The following is a 20,797-nucleotide window of genomic DNA, read 5'->3' on the forward strand; positions in this document are numbered from 1 at the left end:
TGGGAGTATATTACAACTGAACTCTAGATTCCACACTGACTGTCAATTCATGTCCAGAGGAAATCTGATGAGCTGGGTTGGCATCTATGAAGCTGTACATGATCTAGATCCGTGGTTCTCAGCCAGGGGCATGCGTAGCCCTAGGGGTACACAGAGGAATTCCAGGGGGTACATGAACTCATCTATATATTTGCCTAGTTTTGCAACAGGATATATAAAAAGCACTAGCGAAGTCAGTACAAACTAAAATTTCATAGAATGACTTGTCTAAACTGCTCTATATACTATACACTGAAATACAAGTATGATATTTATATTCCAATTGATTTTATAATAATTATACGATAAAAATGAGGAAGTCAGCAATTTTTCAGTAATAGTGTGTTGTGACACTTTTGTATCTTTATGTCTGATTTTGTAAGCAAGCAGTTTTTAAGTGAGGTGAAACTTGGGGTACGCAAGTCAAATCAGACTCCTGAAAGGGTATAGTAGTCCAGAAAGATTGAGAGCCACTGGTCTAGATCGCTTCCTTCCCTATGCTTCACTGTAACAACTGTACTTTTACACGTGCTCTTGTTATGTGTTCAAAGAGTGACATTGGTGAGAGCAGAGAAAAGGGCGGTTTCTTTGGAGAGCACTCACCTCAATAATTCAATTCCGTCAGACACCATGAGTCCAAATTTGGCCATGTTTAGAGGAAGAATGGAAGACAAATATTGTTCATGCTTCCCATCAAGTGCAAGTTTTGGAATCTTCTAACAGTCGGGCTCCTTGATGCCTTTATGGAGTCTGCCAATCATGATGGGTTGGCTGTTATGGAGGATCAAAAGGTATATACAGTTTCACATTCTGGGGAATATGTATTTGGCATCATTCTAACCTATCGAAAGTGTACCCAGAATCCAGGGCGATGATTCTCTTAATAAGGAAATAGTGCAATTAGTCAAGCTGGAGTTCTTTTTAAGTCTTCAGTATTGCTGAAATTTAATTAAAGACAAATCTAAAACCTAACACACAACTTGACTTTTCCATAAGGGCTTGTCTACATGGAGAAATTTATCAGCATAATTACAGCAGTATAAACTTCCCATACAGATACTCTTATTCCAGAATTTATTCCAGTATAACTACAGCAGTATAATTATGCCTGTAAATTTCCCCATGTATCCAAACCCTAAGCAAATAGGTTCAAGAAGGGACAAAATTCCAAAGAATGCAATCTTTCTCCTTAAAATTTTCCATCAAAGTTCTGTGTAGCAGCACAAGTGCAGGGATCATATACATTTCACACTAAACAACGGGATCACAATCTTGAGAGGAAACCAATATGATTCTACACAAAATCATTAGATAAAGTCACCTGTAGATTACTGCTATCTATTGCTGGAACTTCAACTGAATTTTTAAAAGCCAGCAATAGAAAACTTGGTCTTACATTTATTTCATAACACATGCAATTTGTGACCAATTATTTTGTAGTTTAGCCTCTCAGTTTTAACAAAAAAAAGTCTAGGCGGAAAGCTCATGTGCAAAACATGAATATATGACAACTTCTACTCTAACAGAATCTCCTCACACTTCAGTATGCACAGAGATGACCTCATTGTAGTGCTCCACATAGTCATGCCAGACTCCTCCTACCAGAATTCTGGTCTCAATCCTCTGTGGGTCAGCAGCGACTAGGAGCAGTACAATAGGAAGTAGGCTGAGCCCTTTGGAAAACACACACATTCATGGTTCCCTGTAGCAACAGAACAAATGGTTCTGACTGGCTCCAAGGGGAATCCCATCCAGTTGTCAGCCTTGACTAGAAGGAGGATGGTGTAAGAGCAAGAAAAATAGAGGGAGGAAGATTGCAGATGTGAAGAAGCTCCTTTTCCCAAACTTCAGACAATAATCTGTAGAGGTGTACTTCAAAACTTGACATTAAACTACACTGTAAAACCCTCCACCACAGGATGAAATTCCCATTCAATATTCATGCATTTCTTTCACAAAACTGCAAGTTTCATGTTATACATTTATGGGCCAGTCTGCCATCAATATGCCTAGACCATTACACACACTGATGAGAGAACACACGTTAGCTTTAAGAACTTTTATAAACACACAGTCTGATGCATTAAGGTAAAACAAGCACTCTACTCACAGATGATGCTTTTTCTAGAATACATAATTCTTTACTTTTTACATTTTTGAAAAAGAATCATGCATATATTCCAATACAAAACAATTTCACTCTCAACTATGTATCCTTCAGTGAGTCATTCTAACCATTTGAATCAAGTTAAGAGTCATTTCTAGTTTATATAGTTTTAACTAAAACACGAAGTGGTCTTTAAAGAATTGCTAACCCAATAAACATCACTGCTGAGAGATCTGTTATTTACTGATTGCTGAGAGCACTCTTGGCACAGTAGAAAGGCACAGTCCTTTCCCCAACAGGATTAGTCTAAAAGACAGAGTGCAGCCACAGCCAGCTGAATTAAGGTGCAAATGTTCCTGTTTTTAATCCTTTTTTATATAGAGAAGATTAGCAATTATGCTGGACTACCACCAAAAGGCATAATGGAAGTGTGTTTTAAGAAGGGATTTGAATGAGAGGGTGGCAATTCAGCACACTGTGGTCTAAACCTACATTTAAAGGTGTGCAGTTAGCATGCATTACCTAAACGTCTACTGTATAGCAAGCACAGTCTTTAACATGTGCTAAACTGGTTGAATGAAAGTCTAGACTCCCCTCTATGCATTAACAAAACCATTTTAGTGCAAGTTAAAGGCAGTGTGCCCTATATGCACTAGCTGAATGCACCCCTATATTCTCACCCTACACACTACAGTAATAATCTTTGTACAAAATATGCCTTGTGAAGTATCATTTAAAAACTAATAACTCCCTGGTCAATAATACCAGGATGAAACGTATGTAGCAACATTGTGTGTGAAGTTATGAAATCCCCCCCCCACCCTGGATTATGTCAAAGGACCATGTTCTAACTCATGTAGCCCTGATTAGGTAGAACTGGTCAAGCAGGCCTGTCTTAAACAAAGCGATGGGCTTACACCTAAATCTGCATATAAGCTGTAAACACAGCCCTCAGACAACGAGAGGGGGAAGAAAAAGAAAGTCTGCATTTCAACATACACAGGTAGCAAACAACAGCATAACTCCTTTTCCCCCACCAGACACCATGTCTCCTTGCTCTCAGCCGGAAAGAACTTTAGGGAACACTCTCAGGAAAATGCATTTCAAAGGGTGACTGAACTATAGAAGTGAGGGGCAAAAACACCCAAAGTTCTGTCTCCTTGTCTCTCTTTTCACCTAAGACGACAAAAGAAACAGCCGTTGGATCTTGGAAGCAGATCCGGACCTGAAACTTTGTCAGCAATGCTACTGAAAACCTGTGGTAAGAATTTCACCTTGAACCAAGTCTAGTTTGTTAAATTTAGTACTAGGATGCGTTTTATCTTTATTTGTCTTGTAGCCTTTTCTGACTTTCATGCCCTAATACTTGTACTTACTTAAAACCTCTCTCTTTGTAGTTAAATAAACTTGTTTTATTCTTTAAACTAATCCAGTGTTGTGAACTGTGTGGGTAACTTTAGGGTCCAAGGTATTGTATCTTGATCCCCATAGGGGGACAATGGATCTAATATATCTCGACTGTCCAGGAGAGGGCTTGACAGTGCTACAAATGTTTTTGGAGAAAGATCTAAGGCTGGGAGTGCGTTGGGATCACCCTGCAAGTGTTAATCAAGGCTGCTGGAAGCCAGAGTGTGGCTGCTGTAATCAGAATTGCTGGACCAGGGCTGTGGCTATACATGGACACTCAGGATGCTGTTTGTGAGCAACTCATGTTGGGACCCACAGCAGCAAAGCACTGTGAGGCATGCCAGGTTGCAGGGTAGGCGGTGACAACCCCTCACTGGTCTGGACTGCACCCCAGAATGTCATAAACACATGCTAATTTTACATCTTTAAAGCCTAGGCCTAGTCCATGCATAGATTTTGTACCATATACCTATTGCAATTAGGGATGTGATTTAACAATAAAATACCGGTACAATCCCTAGTTTGGACATAGTTACATTGCTATGAAGTTGCTTTATACTGGTATAGTTTATTCAGCTTACCGTATGGGAAAAAGCATCTTTATACCAGTATAACTGTATCCAAATTAGGGGGAATTGTACCACTTTAACTATACCAGTAGAGGTAAAGTGGTACAACTTGTGTGCAGAAAAGACGAACACTAGACAAGAGCGACTAGTGAGTAATTGTTCCAGGCATAAGAATGGAAGATGAATACTAAGATAACAAGACAAAGTAGGAGCACCTGGAAGAATGATGTAGCTATGGCAATACACCTAGTAGGAAAAGATTTTCACAAAAGCACTGGGGCGGGGAGGGGCAACCACTTATTTTCCATCACTCACTCCCTACCCCCCAAAAATATAAGACAATGCTCTCAAAAATGTTTTCCTTAAAACTAGGTAAATCCCATAGACTGTCTATGGAGGATGGAAAAGAATGCGCATAGGCTTCTAAAGCAGTGAACACACGTAGTAAGCCAGGATCTCACTCAACTGACACCATCTGCAAAAATAAGCAGGACACCAGATATAATGGACAACCTGATGTCTGTCAAGTTCACAGCTTTGTACCCTGGAATTTGCTGGTAACAAGTCATCAAAAAAGGCAGAAACTTTCATTGCAAACCAAATGTGACTAGGGCCAGAAGCTGAAGAATTTCAAGCAACGAGAGTATTGGACGTAGACATTGGCTTTTTTCTTTAAGTACTGATACAGTGATTTTTTTGTAAACTGGATTACGCTTCTACTGTGATAGCATATGATTTAATGTTGGACTATGCAACAGTTTTAACCTACGCATAGATGATACCAGATTTTAAGCTACTGAAGTGATTTGTTAAAAAGATGAGGCATGGTTATAAATAATGTACAGCTGACCAACCATATGGCTGCTAATATTTTTCTCGTGCTGCATGGATATATTTCAGCTCTCTGCTTGTGCAGGGATCCAGTTCAAATGTGAGTTTAAGGAGTGGTATTCCACCAGAGTTGAAACTTTCTTTGCTCCTGGAGAACATTTGGCATTAACCCAGTCAGACCATGGTGATATACAGTTCAAACTCACCTTAAGTCATTACCCAATTGAGGCTTTACTTGGTTTAAGCATACTGAAATACAGATAAGGCTCCCATGAGAAGTCACTAAACATTAGTGTCTCCGTGAAGTATGACCATACATTTGGTGTGCTGGAATTACTGGTATACAAACTGCAGCGGCAAATAAGAACACATATTGTATACCTAACCTTTCACACATTATCCCTGCCCCGCAAAATCCTCACTCAAAATAAATGTTTCCTATTATAAGGACATAGTCTTACAAACATCACAGGAGCAGACTGTAAACTCCTCATGGAAGAGACGTGTATTACAGCTTGTCTACATGGAGACACTCAGGAAAGTTAATCCAAATTAGTTTTTAAAGTTCATCAGTTAAAACTTCTGAATAAACTACACTGCATTAAGGCCACTTCAATTCTGAATGAGTGTGTCCACACCAGGGTTTAATGTGATTAACTAATCCACTTTAAATTAATAACTTCAGTTTATTCAGATTAATTTTCATGTGTGCTCTCATATAGACAAGCTCTTATTAATTCATATGCAAGCATAGCTAAGGTGCTGCAGAAACATTCAGGGCTTGAAAAACGCACTCATCAAGCAAAAAGTGGGCTGAATAGGGCCTGAAACCTGAGGGCTCTTTCACTGAAAGGGAGGAAGAAGGATGTGAGGAGCAGAGTATCTGGAGCTACACTTCCTTTAAGAGGAAGGGTTGGTGCACAGAAGGCCTCCTGTATGCCCAAGAAGACAGCAGTAGCAGAAGTAGTAGAGGAGCTGGCAAAGACAGAGGAGACAAAAATTAATTTATGGGGAGCAGAACTGATTTATGCTCCATTCCCATAAAAAAATGTTGCAATGTAAATTAATTGTGCATAATTTGTGGCTTTGCAAATGTTTTGACCCAGGTTAGTAGGCACTGGGGAAGTTTTGCAAGCCCTAGAAATCATAATAGAGTTTGATTACTTTAATGAGATGATTATGCAATACAGTGGGAGGGAATAAGATTCCCTTTTGGATTTGACTGTATTTTACTCATTCACTTAAGCTGCAAGGTAGAATGGAGGGATAGTTCAGTGGTTTGAGCATTGGCCTGCTAAATCCAGGGTTGTGAGTTCAATCCTTGAGGGGGCCATTTAGGAATCTGGGGCAAAAATTGGTGATTGGTCCTGCTTTGAGCAGCGGGTTGGACTAAATTACCTCCTGAGGTCCCTTCCAACCCTGATCTCAGCAATTCTGAATGTAAATTAGTACATATATATTTCTAAATTAGTTAATGGAACTGACGTCCATTGCATTATGCAACCACAATCAAAAAACTGTACAATTAAATGAAAGTTAAACATCCAAGTCTCTCGCATCAATTCTTAACTTGGGAGTAAATCAGTTTCTTACTATTTATATACTAGTCACAAGCAGCAAGTGAAGTAAATAAATGACCTCTCTCTCTGATATACAATCATCACTAGAAGCAAAAGGTAGATCAATAATCTAAGAAACCATTTTAATGGGAAAGCAGAGCCTCAGAGCCTAGCAGAGCAGAATACACTTCAATGGAGTCTCTGGTCCTTACCGAGGATACACCTGGTTTTACACTTCAGTACACAGATACATACTCCACTGCCCACTGAAGGCAGATTTACTCCTAAGAAAGGGACAAAGTATGAAAATTGGAAAGAAAATAAATAGGAAAAGTTGGACTTTTCAATCCTACACAGCAGATGTCCTCATGGAACACACCTCCATGTTTTCAAACCTTACTGGTACATGGGAAAAATTTATTTTAGGGCTGTCAAGCAATTAAAAAAATTGTGATTAATCACGCAGTTAAAAAAATTAATTGTGATTAATCGCACTGTTAAACAATAGAATACCATTTATTTAAATATTTTTTGATATTTTCTACATTTTCAAATTTATTGATTTTCAATTACAACAGAACACAAAGTGTGCAGTGCTTACTTTATATTTATTTTTGTTTACAAATATTTGCACTGTAAAAAAAATAGTATATTTCAATTCACCTAATACAAGTATTGTAGGCGCAATCTCTTTAGCATGAAAGTTGAACTTACAAGTGTAGAATTATGTATAAAAAATAACTGCATTCAAAAATAAAATAATGTAAAACTTTAGAACCTTCAAGTCCACTCAGTCCTACTTCAGCCAATCACTCAGACAAACAAGTTTGGTTACAATTTCCAGGAGATAATGCTGCCCACGTCTTCTTTACAATGTCACCTGAAAGTGAGAACAGGTGTTTGCATGACACTGTTGTAGCCGGCATTGCAAGATATTTATGTGCCAGACGTCCTAAAGATTCATGTCTCTTCATACTTCAACCACTATTCCAGAACACGAGTCCATGCTGATGATGGGTTCTGCTCGATAACGATCCAAAGTAGAGCGGACCAACGCATGTGCATTTTCATCATCTGAGTCAGATGTCACCAGCAGAAGGTTGATTTTCGTTTTTTGGTGGTTCGGGTTCTGTAGTTTCCACATCGGAGTGTTGCTCTTTTAAGACTTCTGAAAGCATTCTCTACACCTCATCCCTCTCAGATTTTGGAAGGCACTTCAGATTCTTAAACCTTGGGTCGAGTGCTGTATCTATCCTTAGAAATCTCACATTGGTACCTTCTTTGTGTTTTGTCAAATCTGTAGTGAAAGTGTTCTTAAAATGAACATGTGCTGAGTCATCATCTGAGACTGCTATAACATGAAATATAGGGCAGAATGCAGCTAAAATAGAACAGGAGACATACAATTCTCCCCCAAGGAGTTCAGTCACAAATTTAATTAACACATTTTTTTTTTTTAACGAGCATCATCAGCATGGAAGCATGTCCTCTGGAATGGTGGTCGAAGCAAGAAGGGGCATATGAATGTTTAGCATATCTGGCATGTAAATACCTTGCAATGCCAGCTACAAAACTGCCATGCTTGTTCTCACTTTCAGGTGACATTGTAAATAAGCAGCAGTCGGCAGTACCTTAAATGTAAACAAACTTGTTTGTCTTAGCAATTGGCTGAACAACAAATACATTGTTTTGTTTTTGAGTGGTTATGTAACAAAAAAAATCTACATTTGTAAATTACACTTTTACAATAAAGCGATTGCACTGTGCTACCTGTATGTAGTGAATTTAAAAATACTATTTCTTTTATTTATCATTTTTACAGTGCAAATATTTGTAATAAAAAATAATATAAAGTGAGCACTGTACACTTTGTAGTCTGTGTTGTAACAGAAATCAATATATATGAAAATGTAGAAAGACATCCAAAAAGATTTAATAAATTTCAATTGGTATTCTATTGTTTAACAATGCAATTAATCGCGATTAATTTTTTTAATCACAGTTAATTTTTTTGAGTTAATCGCATGAGTTATCTGCAATTAATCGACAGCCCTATTTTATTTGTATTACAGGAGTGACCAGAGACCAAATCTGAATTGGATCCCCGCTCTTCCCACTCCCATTGACCTTGATGCTGTAACAAAAATATAGTCCCTGTTCCAAGCTCATATAAAGTCTGTAAAACAAGAGATATTTCTTAAAGTTTGACGAAAGGCTGCTCCATGGCAGAAAAACTGGTCAGGTTTACAGAAAACTAGATCCTTTACAGAAAAATTCGGGGTATTATGTAGCCATTTATATTTTACTATTAAGTGTTCTTGGCCCAGTACATGAACAGATTACTCCTGGGAGCATTCTGCGCCAAAAAATTAAAATTTTTAGAAATTCTGTGCCAAAAAAAATGTTTTGTGCAAAATTCTGCAAATTTTGTCAAAATAACACTACATAAATTACCAAAATAACAAACTGGCATAATTATTTCAAAATACCTGTCAGCAAGTATGTCTGTAACAATACAGACACATACAAAAAGTCCCCCAGGAGCAGAGTGTTAAAGAAACCCCTATGATAACCCAGTTCCTGGTTCTCTGCCTCCTTCCCCAGAGCCAAGCCAGGGGGCCAGACACCCACACCCCTCAAAACCCCCCTCCAGCCAATACACCCGAATCCCCTTCCTCCCCCAGAGCCCAGCTGCAGGGCCCCCCAGCCAAGATACCCACCGACACACCCTCCCCCCCAAAGCCAAGGAATCCAGAGGGAGAAACAGCCTGATGCTCAGCCCCAGACTTGGACAGTTTCCTGCACGCCACCCTCTCCTTCCCTCAGGGCTAGCTGGGAACTGCAGCCACCAGAACCCTCTAGCTCCCTCCCACTCCCCCTGGTAGTGTCTTCTATGTGCGGGCTGGGCTCTGCCTGGTCCAGCAGCCCCTAGTGGCAGCTATCAGAGAATCTGATCTATCAGAGAATCAGAATCTGTATTCGCAAAAAGAAAAGGAGGACTTGTGGCACCTTAGAGGCTAACAAATGTATTTGAGCATAAGCTTTCGTGAGCTACAGCTCACTTCATCAGATGCATTCAGTGCGGAAAATACAGTGAGGAGATTTATATACATAGAGAACATGAAACAATGGGTGTTACCATACACACTGTAACGAGAGTGATCACTTAAGGTGAGCTATTACCAGCAGGAGAGCACGGGGGTGGGGGGAGACGGACCAACACCTTTTGTAGTGATAATCAAGGTGGGCCATTTCCAGCAGTTGACAAGAACGTCTGAGGAACAGTGGGGGGTCGAGGGGGGGAATAAATATGGGGAAATAGTTTTACTTTGTGTAATGACCCATCCCCTCCCAGTCTCTATTCAAGCCTAAAGCTTCACGAAAGCTTATGCTCAAATAAAATTTGTTAGTCTCTAAGGTGCCACAAGTACTCCTTTTCTTTTTGTGAAGTCTTAATGGAAGAGACGGGAAAAGACATTTGGAAACTGAAACGGATAAGGACTTAAATACGTAACATTCATGAAAACTAAACCAATTTCACAACAGTTCTTAAATCGGAATTTCTGCCAAAATCTTTAGTTATTTTCTCTTAACTGAATGCTACTACAGTACTTAAAACTTGTAAGCTGTCCTTTACTGAATGCTATAAGATGTTGCCATGATATGCATGGGTTTGTTTTAATGCATACAAGATAAAGAGCAACTCGCTGTTAAGAATACAGTATTAGCTACATATGATTACACACCTCAAAGAAAATGGCAGACACACAAAGTAAAATAAGCATTTGAACTCTTTAGTGGGTTTTGGAACTTTAAATGCACTTAAACTGATATTGTAGAAGTAATAAGTGGTTGTGTCCAAGGGCATGAGTAATGTTTAATTTTAAAATATAAGCACATGTTCCTCATTTATGTGTTAACTTTAAAAACACAGAAATAGTCCAAAAGAAATATTAGAGGGTGAAACATATTCCAGTGAAGCGCAGAAGGGTCTATGTACCACTTAAGTTCTTAATACAGAGGGCCTTAAGCAGTTCACAGGGCTTTGAGCAGGCCCTCCACAGTGGGATGAATTTCACCTAAAATTTGCAGAGAAGCATATAATACAGCAACACAGCTCTGGAAACAACATGAGCTCATGGTATGGAGAGTAAATTAACCTGGTATGGCTGAAAGCCTCTCACTGCTTACATTGCTATGCAATTTACTGTAACCACTTCTAATTTTAACCAAATATGTGTAACTGCTATTTATTGAACAGCTAATGAAGTTCACCACAGGAAAGCTGAGTAAGCTGCAACAAATATTTGACTCAAATAACTATGGACAAAATAACTATGCGAGTTACAGCAACATAGCTACACCACCGCAGCCGTGATAGTGTAAGCCCATTGTACAGACACACACTACAGCGGTGGTTCTCAAACTTTTGTACTGTTGACCTCTTTCACATAACAAGCCTCTGAGTGCAACCCCCCTTATAAATTAAAAACATTTTAAAATATATTTAACACCATTATAAATGTTGGAGGCAAAGTGGGGTTTGGGATGGAGGCTGACAGCTTGCGACCCCCCATGTAATAACCTCGCGACCCCCTGAGGGGTCCCAACCCCCAGTTTGAGAACCCCTGCACTACAGCAATGGAAGGGCAAAACCTGCATCCACATTGGAAGCACTTTATTGGTACACAAGGACAGCTATGCTGGCAAAGTGCTCCTTGTGTAGATCTGGCCTGAGGCCACTTTACACCTGAATCAGAGCATCCCATAGTGGTTTAATAATGTGCTTTCACTTTCACATCTTTAACTAATTCATCTTAACTTTCCTGAGTGACACTGTGGATGCTTCCTTTGTGAGATGTGCCTTTGGATGTTCACTTGAAGACTGGTTTTGATTTTGCAGAGTAGCAATATTTTAAACACTCATGCAATACTCCAAGCAAAGTCAGGTATACAGAGTACATGCATGCATAAGTTATCTACAGTCAAATGCTTACAAAACATCTGTAGCAAATGAGCAGCGTTTAACAGGAACCCTGCCTCGTTCTCTGTATATCCTGTAAGAGTGCAACAGGCCATACATATTTCATAAAATGTAAACATTATTCCAATCTATGAAGCTACACAGCCTGATGCACATGTTAACATACAATAAGTGAAGCAGGGCTCTCCTTGTCTTGACTTATTCATGATGGATGTATAGAGAGACAAGAGTCCATAGGAGCTCTTGCCTTATGCACTGCACTTATTGTATATATGGCATAAACTGTGGTTTACAGCACTACATGTAGCTACACTTGTGGAAAAAAGTATGGTTACATGGGAAATAGTATATGATCATATAATTAGAGACTACACCACAATGCACACCCACAGTGTTGAGGTTTGATGGCAAATATACTTTGGTGTTTCCTGACTTGAGAGCATCACTGTAGACCCTTTTCTTTCTCTTTTATTTTTGGTTGGTTTTTATTCCCAACCCTATCCTGGGTTAAATGTAAAATTCTAGTGCATTCAGGAGATGAATTACATCTAGACTTCAAAGGGATTATTTCCCGGCATCAGGCCTTTAAAAATGAATGTAAAGGTTTTAAAAAATGAGCCACTGTAATGCTGGAGCAATATGTTGATGAATTAGAGCACAAGCTGAAGTTATAGCTGATGTAAAGGTGAACACAATCAGTCATGAGGTCAGATAATAAATGTTTGGTATAAGCAAACCACTAAAAACACACATGATTGCAGTCACCATAATACCTAAAATATTCTCACTAAAGGAAAACCTGGCAGGAGAAGTGATCAGACAATTCTGGTTGGAACAGCAGGAAGACTGCTGTATTAAAATATAAAAAAGAATGGTAAGCGCTGCCCCGAGTAAATCAGAGTCAATCGTCAAGAATTGATGATGGAGGCCATAATGGGTGAAACAAAGAGCAAAGGAGATTACAAGATCAGTGTATCCAAAGGTGCATCTCCCTACATACTGAAAGTGAAATTACTAGTAGTTATAATAAAAAAATCAGGGACCCTGCATGAATGAAGGAAGGAAGTATTTTGAGTCTAATACTCTTGTCTTGTAACTAAAGACTTAAATTTCCCCTTTGAATACATTATACAAGAAAATTCTGGTTCAATGATTTAGGCTGTATTTTGTCCCACAAACCATACAGTGGCTCCAAAACAAGATCTTGGCCACAAAATACTCACATGCACCCTCTTTACAAAAAGAGGACGTGAGTTACTGGAACTGCCTTCCTAATTTCCAGAAGTGGGAAAGGACTAGACCTACCCGCAAAGCAATCAGTACCGAGGACCAAACACATTACTGCACTAGCCAATGCTAGATTGGGGGGGGGGGGGGGAGGAGGCTGGAAAAGGTAAACACACCTCCTCGTACATAAAGGTTACTGCATTCCCCACTATCAGCCACTCTTTCTGAGTGCACTGGGGATCCTGTCTCTTGCCACACGAGTGCAATACCCACCCGTGCAGTTCATGCAACACATGCTTTTGCCCGCTTCTGAACCCAACCATCCTTTCTCCATTCCTTGGAAGTGGAAGAGTCAGAGCCCAGACCTGTCCCCATGATTCACTCCAAAGAACAGCAGAACTTGCTCAAGATAGGGGGAAAAAGAAAGCTCCTTCAGGTGTCACCTCACATTTACAGCAGTGGTTAAGATCCAGGAGCATAAGTCCTCCACTCGCCCCCTAATGCCAGCTCGCTTCTTGAATGAAAGAGTAAGTCCCTCCAGACTCACTCCTTCCCCTTTCCCATTAGCTATTAGCACCCTTCTCCCATGGGGGCAGAGAGGAGAAACACCTTCCAGCCCTCTTCCCTAGATTGCCAGGGGTGTCAGTCACATCCCATTGGAATGGGGAACAACCCCCTTTATTTTCCCCATCCCAGAACTGGGGGTCACAGGCAGGGATCCTGCTCCCCAGAGGGGTGGCAGATTGACCCCTCTCCCCACCCTTGGATAGAAGGGGGGCCACAGGCAGGGATCCTGCTCCCCAGAGGGGTGGCAGATCAGCCCCTCTCCCCACCCCTGGATAGAAGGGGAGGGGTGTCACAGGCAGGGATCCTGCTCCCCAGAGGGGTGGCAGATCAGCCCCTCTCCCCACCCTTGGAAAGAAGGGGTGGGGTCACAGGCAGGGATCCTGCTCCCCAGAGGGGTGGCAGATTGACCCCTCTCCCCACCCCTGGATAGAAGCGGAGGGGTGTCACAGGCAGGGATCCTGCTCCCCAGAGGGGTGGCAGATCAGCCCCTCTCCCCACCCCTGGATAGAAGGGGGTGTCACAGGCAGGGATCCTGCTCCCCAGAGGGGTGGCAGATCAGCCCCTCTCCCCACCCTTGGATAGAAGGGGGGCCACAGGCAGGGATCCTGCTCCCCAGAGGGGTGGCAGATCAGCCCCTCTCCCCACCCTTGGATAGAAGGGGGGCCACAGGCAGGGATCCTGCTCCCCAGAGGGGTGGCAGATCAGCCCCTCTCCCCACCCTTGGATAGAAGGGGTGGGGGTTACAGGCAGGGATCCTGCTCCCCAGAGGGGTGGCAGATCAGCCCCCCTCCCCACCCCTGGATAGAAAGGGGGGTGGGTCACAGGCAGGGATCCTGCTCCCCAGAGGGGTGGCAGATCGGCCCCTCTCCCCACCCCTGGATAGAAGGGGTGGGGGTTACAGGCAGGGATCCTGCTCCCCAGAGGGGTGGCAGATCGGCCCCTCTCCCCACCCCTGGATAGAAGGGGTGGGGGTTACAGGCAGGGATCCTGCTCCCCAGAGGGGTGGCAGATCAGCCCCTCTCCCCACCCCTGGATAGAAAGGGGGGTGGGTCACAGGCAGGGATCCTGCTCCCCAGAGGGGTGGCAGATCGGCCCCTCTCCCCACCCCTGGATAGAAGGGGTGGGGGTCACAGGCAGGGATCCTGCTCCCCAGAGGGGTGGCAGATCGGCCCCTCTCCCCACCCCTGGATAGAAGGGGTGGGGGTTACAGGCAGGGATCCTGCTCCCCAGCGGGGTGGGCGAGCAGCCCCCCCCTTCCCTCTCCTCCCGGCAGCAGCGCCCAGGTCACCCCACGGGGGAAGGGGGGGGCGCGAAGGATCCCGCCCGCGCCTTTCCCTCAGCCCACCCCTCCCACAGCCGAGCGCGGGGAGACCACCCCGGGGCAGGGGGGGTCCAGCCCCCCCGCCGCCGCCGCCTCCCCAGCCCGGGCCTAGCGCGGCCTGCGCCTCCCCGAGGTGGGAGTTGGGCCGGGACCCGGCCGGGCCGGGAGAGGCCGAGCCGGCGGCGCGGGCTCCGGAGCGGGGTGCCTGGGCAGCCGGCGGGGGCCCCGCGTTGCTGCGGCTGCGCCGGGGCTGGAGGAGCTGGGAGATTGCGCGGTAGGACACTCACCTCAGAGCGGCTGCGCTGCAGCGGGCCTGCGCCGTGGAGCCACTGCCAGGCGGCGGCCGGGGAGGGAGCCGAGCGGGGACACGGCGCGGCTCGCCCTGAGCCGCCGCAATGGCGAGCGAGCGAGAGGCGGGCACCAGCAGCAGCAGCAGGAGGAGGCCGAGGACGCGTGACGTCACGGGCCGGCGCCGCCGCCATGATGAGGAGGGCACGGCGCAGCATGGCATTAGGAGGGATGTGGGGGGGGGAGGTGCCGGCCGGCGCCATGTTTGGGAGGTCGGGGGCCTACAGTGAAAAGGGAGAATTAAGGGGGCGCTGGGCGCCATGTTTGGGAGGTCGGGGGCCTGTCGCGATGAGAAAAGGGGGGGAAGGAGCGCCATCTTAGGCAGGTCAAGCCCCCAGCTTGATAAGCGGGGGAAAGGGGAGCTGGACCCTATGGGCTTCATCTGAAGCCCTCGGAAATCAGTAGAAAGAGACCTGTGGATTTCCAAGGGCTTGGGCTCAGGCTTCACAGTGGGAAGGGCAGAGCAGGGGCCCTGCTGTGAGGGGTATGGACCATTGGGTGCTGGGGTGGAGGAGAGGCATGGACCACTGGGTGCTGTGATAGAGGGTATGGACCATTGGGTGCTGGGGTGGAGCAGGGGTATAAGCCACTGGGTGCTGTGATAGAGGATATGGACCATTGGGTGCTGGGGTGGAGCAGGGGTATAAGCCACTGGGTGCTGTGATAGAGGATATGGACCATTGGGTGCTGGGGTGGAGCAGGGGTATAAGCCACTGGGTGCTGAGATAGAGGGTATGGACCATTGGGTGCTGGGGTGGAGCAGGGGTATAAGCCACTGGGTGCTGTGATAGAGGGTATGGACCATTGGGTGCTGGGGTGGAGGAGAGGCATGGACCACTGGGTGCTGTGATAGAGGATATGGACCATTGGGTGCTGGGGTGGAGCAGGGGTATAAGCCACTGGGTGGTGTGATAGAGGGTATGGACCATTGGGTGCTGGGGTGGAGGAGAGGCATGGACCACTGGGTGCTGTGATAGAGGGTATGGACCACTGGGTGCTGGGGTGGAGCAGGGGTATAGGCCACTGGGTGCTGTGATAGAGGGTATGGACCATTGGGTGCTGGGGTGGAGGAGGGGTATAGGCCACTGGGTGCTGTGGCGGGACAGACAGGGCCTAGTAGTGAAGAGTATGGGCCATTGGATGCTATGGTGCGAAGGAGAGGGCCACAGAATTTTGAAATGAGAAAACTACCATCAGGCACATGTAAGCACATTAGGAAAGCCGAAGCCCTACAGAGAGGATGCGGGCCACTGGATGCCATGTTGGGAAGGGCTGTGCCATGCTAGCAAGGAACTATGATTGCTGTGTTAGCAAGGGCTGACTCAAGTTCTCAGTCCTTATCTCCAAGGCACTCCATGCCCTGTGTCCAGGATATCAAAAATACTGTCTAAAGTTCTGGGGAAGGCTGTGATAGACATGTGCACTCCTTGGGCACACTGTAACTTTCAACAATAAGGGTAAAGCTCACCAGTGCAGGAAACAGAACTTTCTGAGGGTCCAGTCTGAGACTGTGGAATAAACTCCTCAAATAACTAAGGAGCATCACAAACCTCACCACCTTCCTCTCCACGTCCAAGGGGCATTTCTTTGATCTTGCTTTCTCTAACATAAATACATAGTAGCGTGTATATTTAATTTAAACAAAAATCTAGAACCTTACTAAAACAATTCACTCCAGTGTACATGCTTCTTCCCCTCGAGGAAAAAATGGTTACTTACCTATATTGTAGCATAGGAACTTAAGAATGGCCATACTGCAGTGGTTCTCAAACTAGGGCCGCCGCTTGTTCAGGGAAAGCCCCTGGCGGGCCAGGCTGGTTTGTTTACCTGCCGCGTCCGCAGGTTTGGCCGATCGCGACTCCCACTGGCCACGGTTCGCTGTCCCCAGCCAATGGGGGCTGCAGGAAGGGCAGCCAGCACATCCCTCGGCCCGCGCCATTTCCTGCAGCCCCCATCGGCCAGGAGCGGCGAACCGCAGCCAGTGGGAGCCGCGATTGGCCGAACCTGCGGATGCGGCAGGTAAACAAACCAGCCTGGCCTGCCAGGGGCTTTCCCTGAACAAGCGGTGGCCCTAGTTTGAGAACCACTGCCACACTGGGTCAGACCAATGACCTATCTAAGCCAGTATCATGTCTTCCAACAGTGGCCAGTGCTAGATGCTTCAAAGGGAATGAACAGAACAGGACAAGCATCAAATGATCCTCCCCTATTGTCCAGTCCCAGCATCTGGAAGTCAGAGGCTCAGGGACACCCAGAGCATGGGTTTGTATCCCTGATCGATTTGGCTAATAGCCACTGGTGAACCTATCTTCCATGCATTTATCTAATTCTTTTTTTGATCCATTTATAGTTTTGGCCTTCACAACATTCCCTGGCAATGAGTTCCACAGGTTGACTGTGCATTGTGTGAAGAAGTACTTCTTTTTGTTTATTTTAAACCTGCTGCCTATTAATTTCATCAGGTGACCCCTGGTTCCTGTGTTATGTGACGAGGTAAATAATACTTCCTTATTCACTTTCTCCACACCATTCATGATTATATAGACCTCTAGCATATTCCCCATGTCACCTCTTTTCCAAGCTCAACGATCCCAGTCTTTTTAATCTCGGCTCATATAGAAGCTGTTCCATACTCTAATCATTTTGGTTGCCCTTCTCTTTGCTTTTTCCATTTCTAATACAGCTTTTTTGAAATGGGGTGACCAGAAATGCATGCAATATTCAAGGTGGAAGTATACCATGGATTTATATAGTGGCATTATGATATTTTTCTGTTTTATTATCTAACCCTTTCCTATGGTTACTAACATTCTGTTAGCTTTTTTGACCACCACTGCACATTGAGCAGGTGTTTTCAGAGAACTATCCACGATGACTCCAAGACCTCTTTCTTGAGTGGTAACAGCTAATTTAGACCCCCCCCTCATTTTGTATGTAAAGTTAGGATTATGTTTTCCAATATGCACTACTTTGCATTTATCAACATTGAATTTCAGCTCCCATTTTGTTGCCCAGTCACCTAGTTTTGCGAGATCCCTCTGTAACTCTTCGCAGTCTGCTTTGGACTTAACCACCTTGAGTAATTTTGTATCATCTGAAAATTTTGCCACCTCACTGTTTACCCCTTTTTCTAGATCATTTATGAATATGTTGAACAACACTGGTCCCAGTACAGAGCCCTGGGAGACACTGCTATTTATCTTTATCCATTCTGAAAACTACCATTTATTCCTATTCTTTGTTTCTTGTATTTTAACCAGTTACTGATCCGTGAGAGGACCTTCCTTCTTATCCCATGACAGCTTACTTTGCTTAAGAGCCTTTGGTGAGAGACCTTGTCAAAGGCTTTCTGAAAGTCTAAAAGTACATTATATCAACAGGATCACCCTTGTCCTCGTGCTTGTGGACCCCCTCAATGAATTCTAATAGATTGGTGAGGTATGCTTTCTCTTTACAAAAGCCGCATTGACTCTTCCCCAACCATATTGTGTTCATCTATGCATCTGATAATTCTTTATTGTAGTTTCAACCAGTTTGTCCAGTACTGAAGTTAGGCTTACAGGCCTGTAATTGCCAAGATCACCTCTGGAACCTTTTTTAAAAATTGGTGTCACATTAGCTATCCTCCAGTCATCTGGTACAGAAGCTAATTTAAATGATTGATAGGTTACATATCACAGTTTATAGTTCTGCAATTTCATATTTGAGTTCCTTCAAAACTCTTGGGTGAATACCATCTGATCCTGGTGGTTTATTACTGTTTAATTTATCAGTTTGTTCCAAAACCTCCTCTAATGACACCTCAATCTGGGACACGTCCTCAGATTTGTCACCTAAAAAGAATGGCTCCGGTGTGGGAATCTCCCTCACATTCTCTGCTGTGAAGACCAATGCAACGAATCCCCAACTTGCTTGGCTTGGGTTAGCCCCAAAGGACATAAAAGTTTGCTTATTATAGAAGCTTCTATTACCTTTTGAACTTAAAATTGCACCTCATTTGTGTATGTATGTTTCTGGCTTTAATCTCTTTATTTCTTCTCTTAGTTAATAAAGCTTTAGTTAGTGTATTACAGGATTGACCACAGGCGTTGTCTCTCATTTGAGATCTGAGTAAAATTGACCTGAGTAAGTGAGTGGTCCTTTAGGACTGGGAATAAACTGAATATTGCTGTGATCTTTGGTGTAAAGTGACCATCTATCATATAGTCCAGCTTGCCTGGGTGGCAAGATAGACTAAAATGCCCAAAGGACTGTCTCTGACTCCATCATAAGAGTGTTAAAGTGCTTTAGGAGTTCACACTTTTTACTGGATTGATGAGCTCCCCCTACTTCCACATGCCACTGTGTGCAGATATAAAAGGCAGGGCTTCCCTTAGTCCCTCTCAGTTCCTTCTTGCTGGAACTCCAATGTAGAGGGGCAGGAGAGTGGGTTGTGGCATTGACATGTGCAACATATCTCAAAGAACAACAGTTACTGAACAAGTTAGTAACCGTTTTTTTCTTCTTTGAGTGATTGCACATGTGCATTCCACTCTTGGTGACTCACAGGAGACGGGATTAGAGTCTATTTCAATAAAGATTGGAGAACAACCCATCCAACTCTAGCATCATCTCTGGAGTCCTGAGCCACAGAATAGTGGGCAGCAAATGTGTGGACCAAGAACCAGTTACCACTCTACAAATGTGTCCAATTGGAAATGTGCCAGAAAGGCTGCCAAGACCGACTGTGACCTTGTCAAATGAGCAGTGACTCTGCTAGACGGAGTGACGTTGGCCAAGTCATAGAACATGCATATACAGGAGGTGATCCAGTAAGAAATTCTGTGGGTGGAGACTGACTGTCCTCTTATTCTGTCCACCACTGCTATGAACAGCTGGGATGATTTATGGAAGTGCTTGGTTTTGTCCATGTAGAATTCTAGAAGGACCCTCAAACGGCAAGTCCTGCATAGTATTCTGGACTTCACAGAGGAGACCAGAAGACTGTAACCAGGATGATCTGGGCATGGAAGCCATGGTTCAAGCTGCCGAGTCTGCTGCATCCTGCCCCATCTGCAGTGAAGTTCTCGCAACCAGGCTGCTCTCACTGACCAGGGAAGTGAGCTCCTGCCTAATGTTCTGTATATTTCTTCACACAACGCACAGTCAACCTGTGGAACTCTTTGCCAGAGGATGTTGTGAAGGCCAAGACTATAACAGGGTCAAAAAAGAACTAGATAAATTCATGGAGGATAGGTCCATCAGTGGCTATTAGCCAGGATGGTGTCCCTAGCCTCTGTTTGCCAGAATCTGGGAATGGGCGACAGGGAATGGATCACTTGATGATTACCTGTTCCATCCATTCCCTCTGGGGCACCTGGTATTGGCCACTGTCAGAAGATGGGATACTGGGCTAGATGGACCTTTGGTCTGACCCAGTATGGCCGCTCCTACGTTCTGTGGGGAAGTAGATCTCTGAATTTCTCTATGGAGCCCCATACATTAAAATCGTACAGCCCCAGCAAAGCCTGTTGGTTAGCAATACGCAGATGTCAACACCCCGTTGAATAAATCTTCCTGCCAAATAAATTTAGCTTCTCAGTGTCTTTATATTTGGGGGTGGCAGCCTGGTGCTCTTGTTGCTCTCTCTCATTAGCCGCTGTCATGACTAACGAGCCCGGTGGTGGATGAGTATAAAGGTACTCAAAACCTTGGGAGGGTACATAGTATTTTCTTTCTGCCCTTTTTGAGGTGGGAGGCAATGAAGATGCCATAAAGCCCTTATAGGCCCTAGTATTACCTCATTAATTGGCAGAGCTATCCTGGAGGCACCCACAGATGGCAAGGTGTCAAGGTGAG

At 44.3% G+C, this 20,797-nt stretch overlaps 1 protein-coding gene across 5 annotated transcripts in view; it reads right to left on the reverse strand.

Annotated features, from left to right (window-relative positions):
• NRF1 (nuclear respiratory factor 1) overlaps positions 1 to 15,043 on the reverse strand; it is a 106,606-nt gene extending 91,563 nt beyond the window's left edge. For 2 of the 5 annotated variants that reach the window (XM_077837562.1, XM_077837525.1), the window contains exon 1: positions 14,899 to 15,043. The gene's annotated coding sequence lies outside the window, so the exon portion shown is untranslated. Of the gene's footprint in view, positions 1 to 642; positions 811 to 1,641; positions 1,756 to 14,898 lie in introns of those variants that run through there. The other 3 variants (XM_077837533.1, XM_077837554.1, XM_077837544.1) reach the window with 3 other exon arrangements.
• Between the last annotated feature and the right edge of the window lie 5,754 nt (positions 15,044 to 20,797).

This window comes from Eretmochelys imbricata, chromosome 1 (assembly GCF_965152235.1).
Source record: "Eretmochelys imbricata isolate rEreImb1 chromosome 1, rEreImb1.hap1, whole genome shotgun sequence".
NCBI classification, from domain to species: domain Eukaryota; kingdom Metazoa; phylum Chordata; order Testudines; family Cheloniidae; genus Eretmochelys; species Eretmochelys imbricata.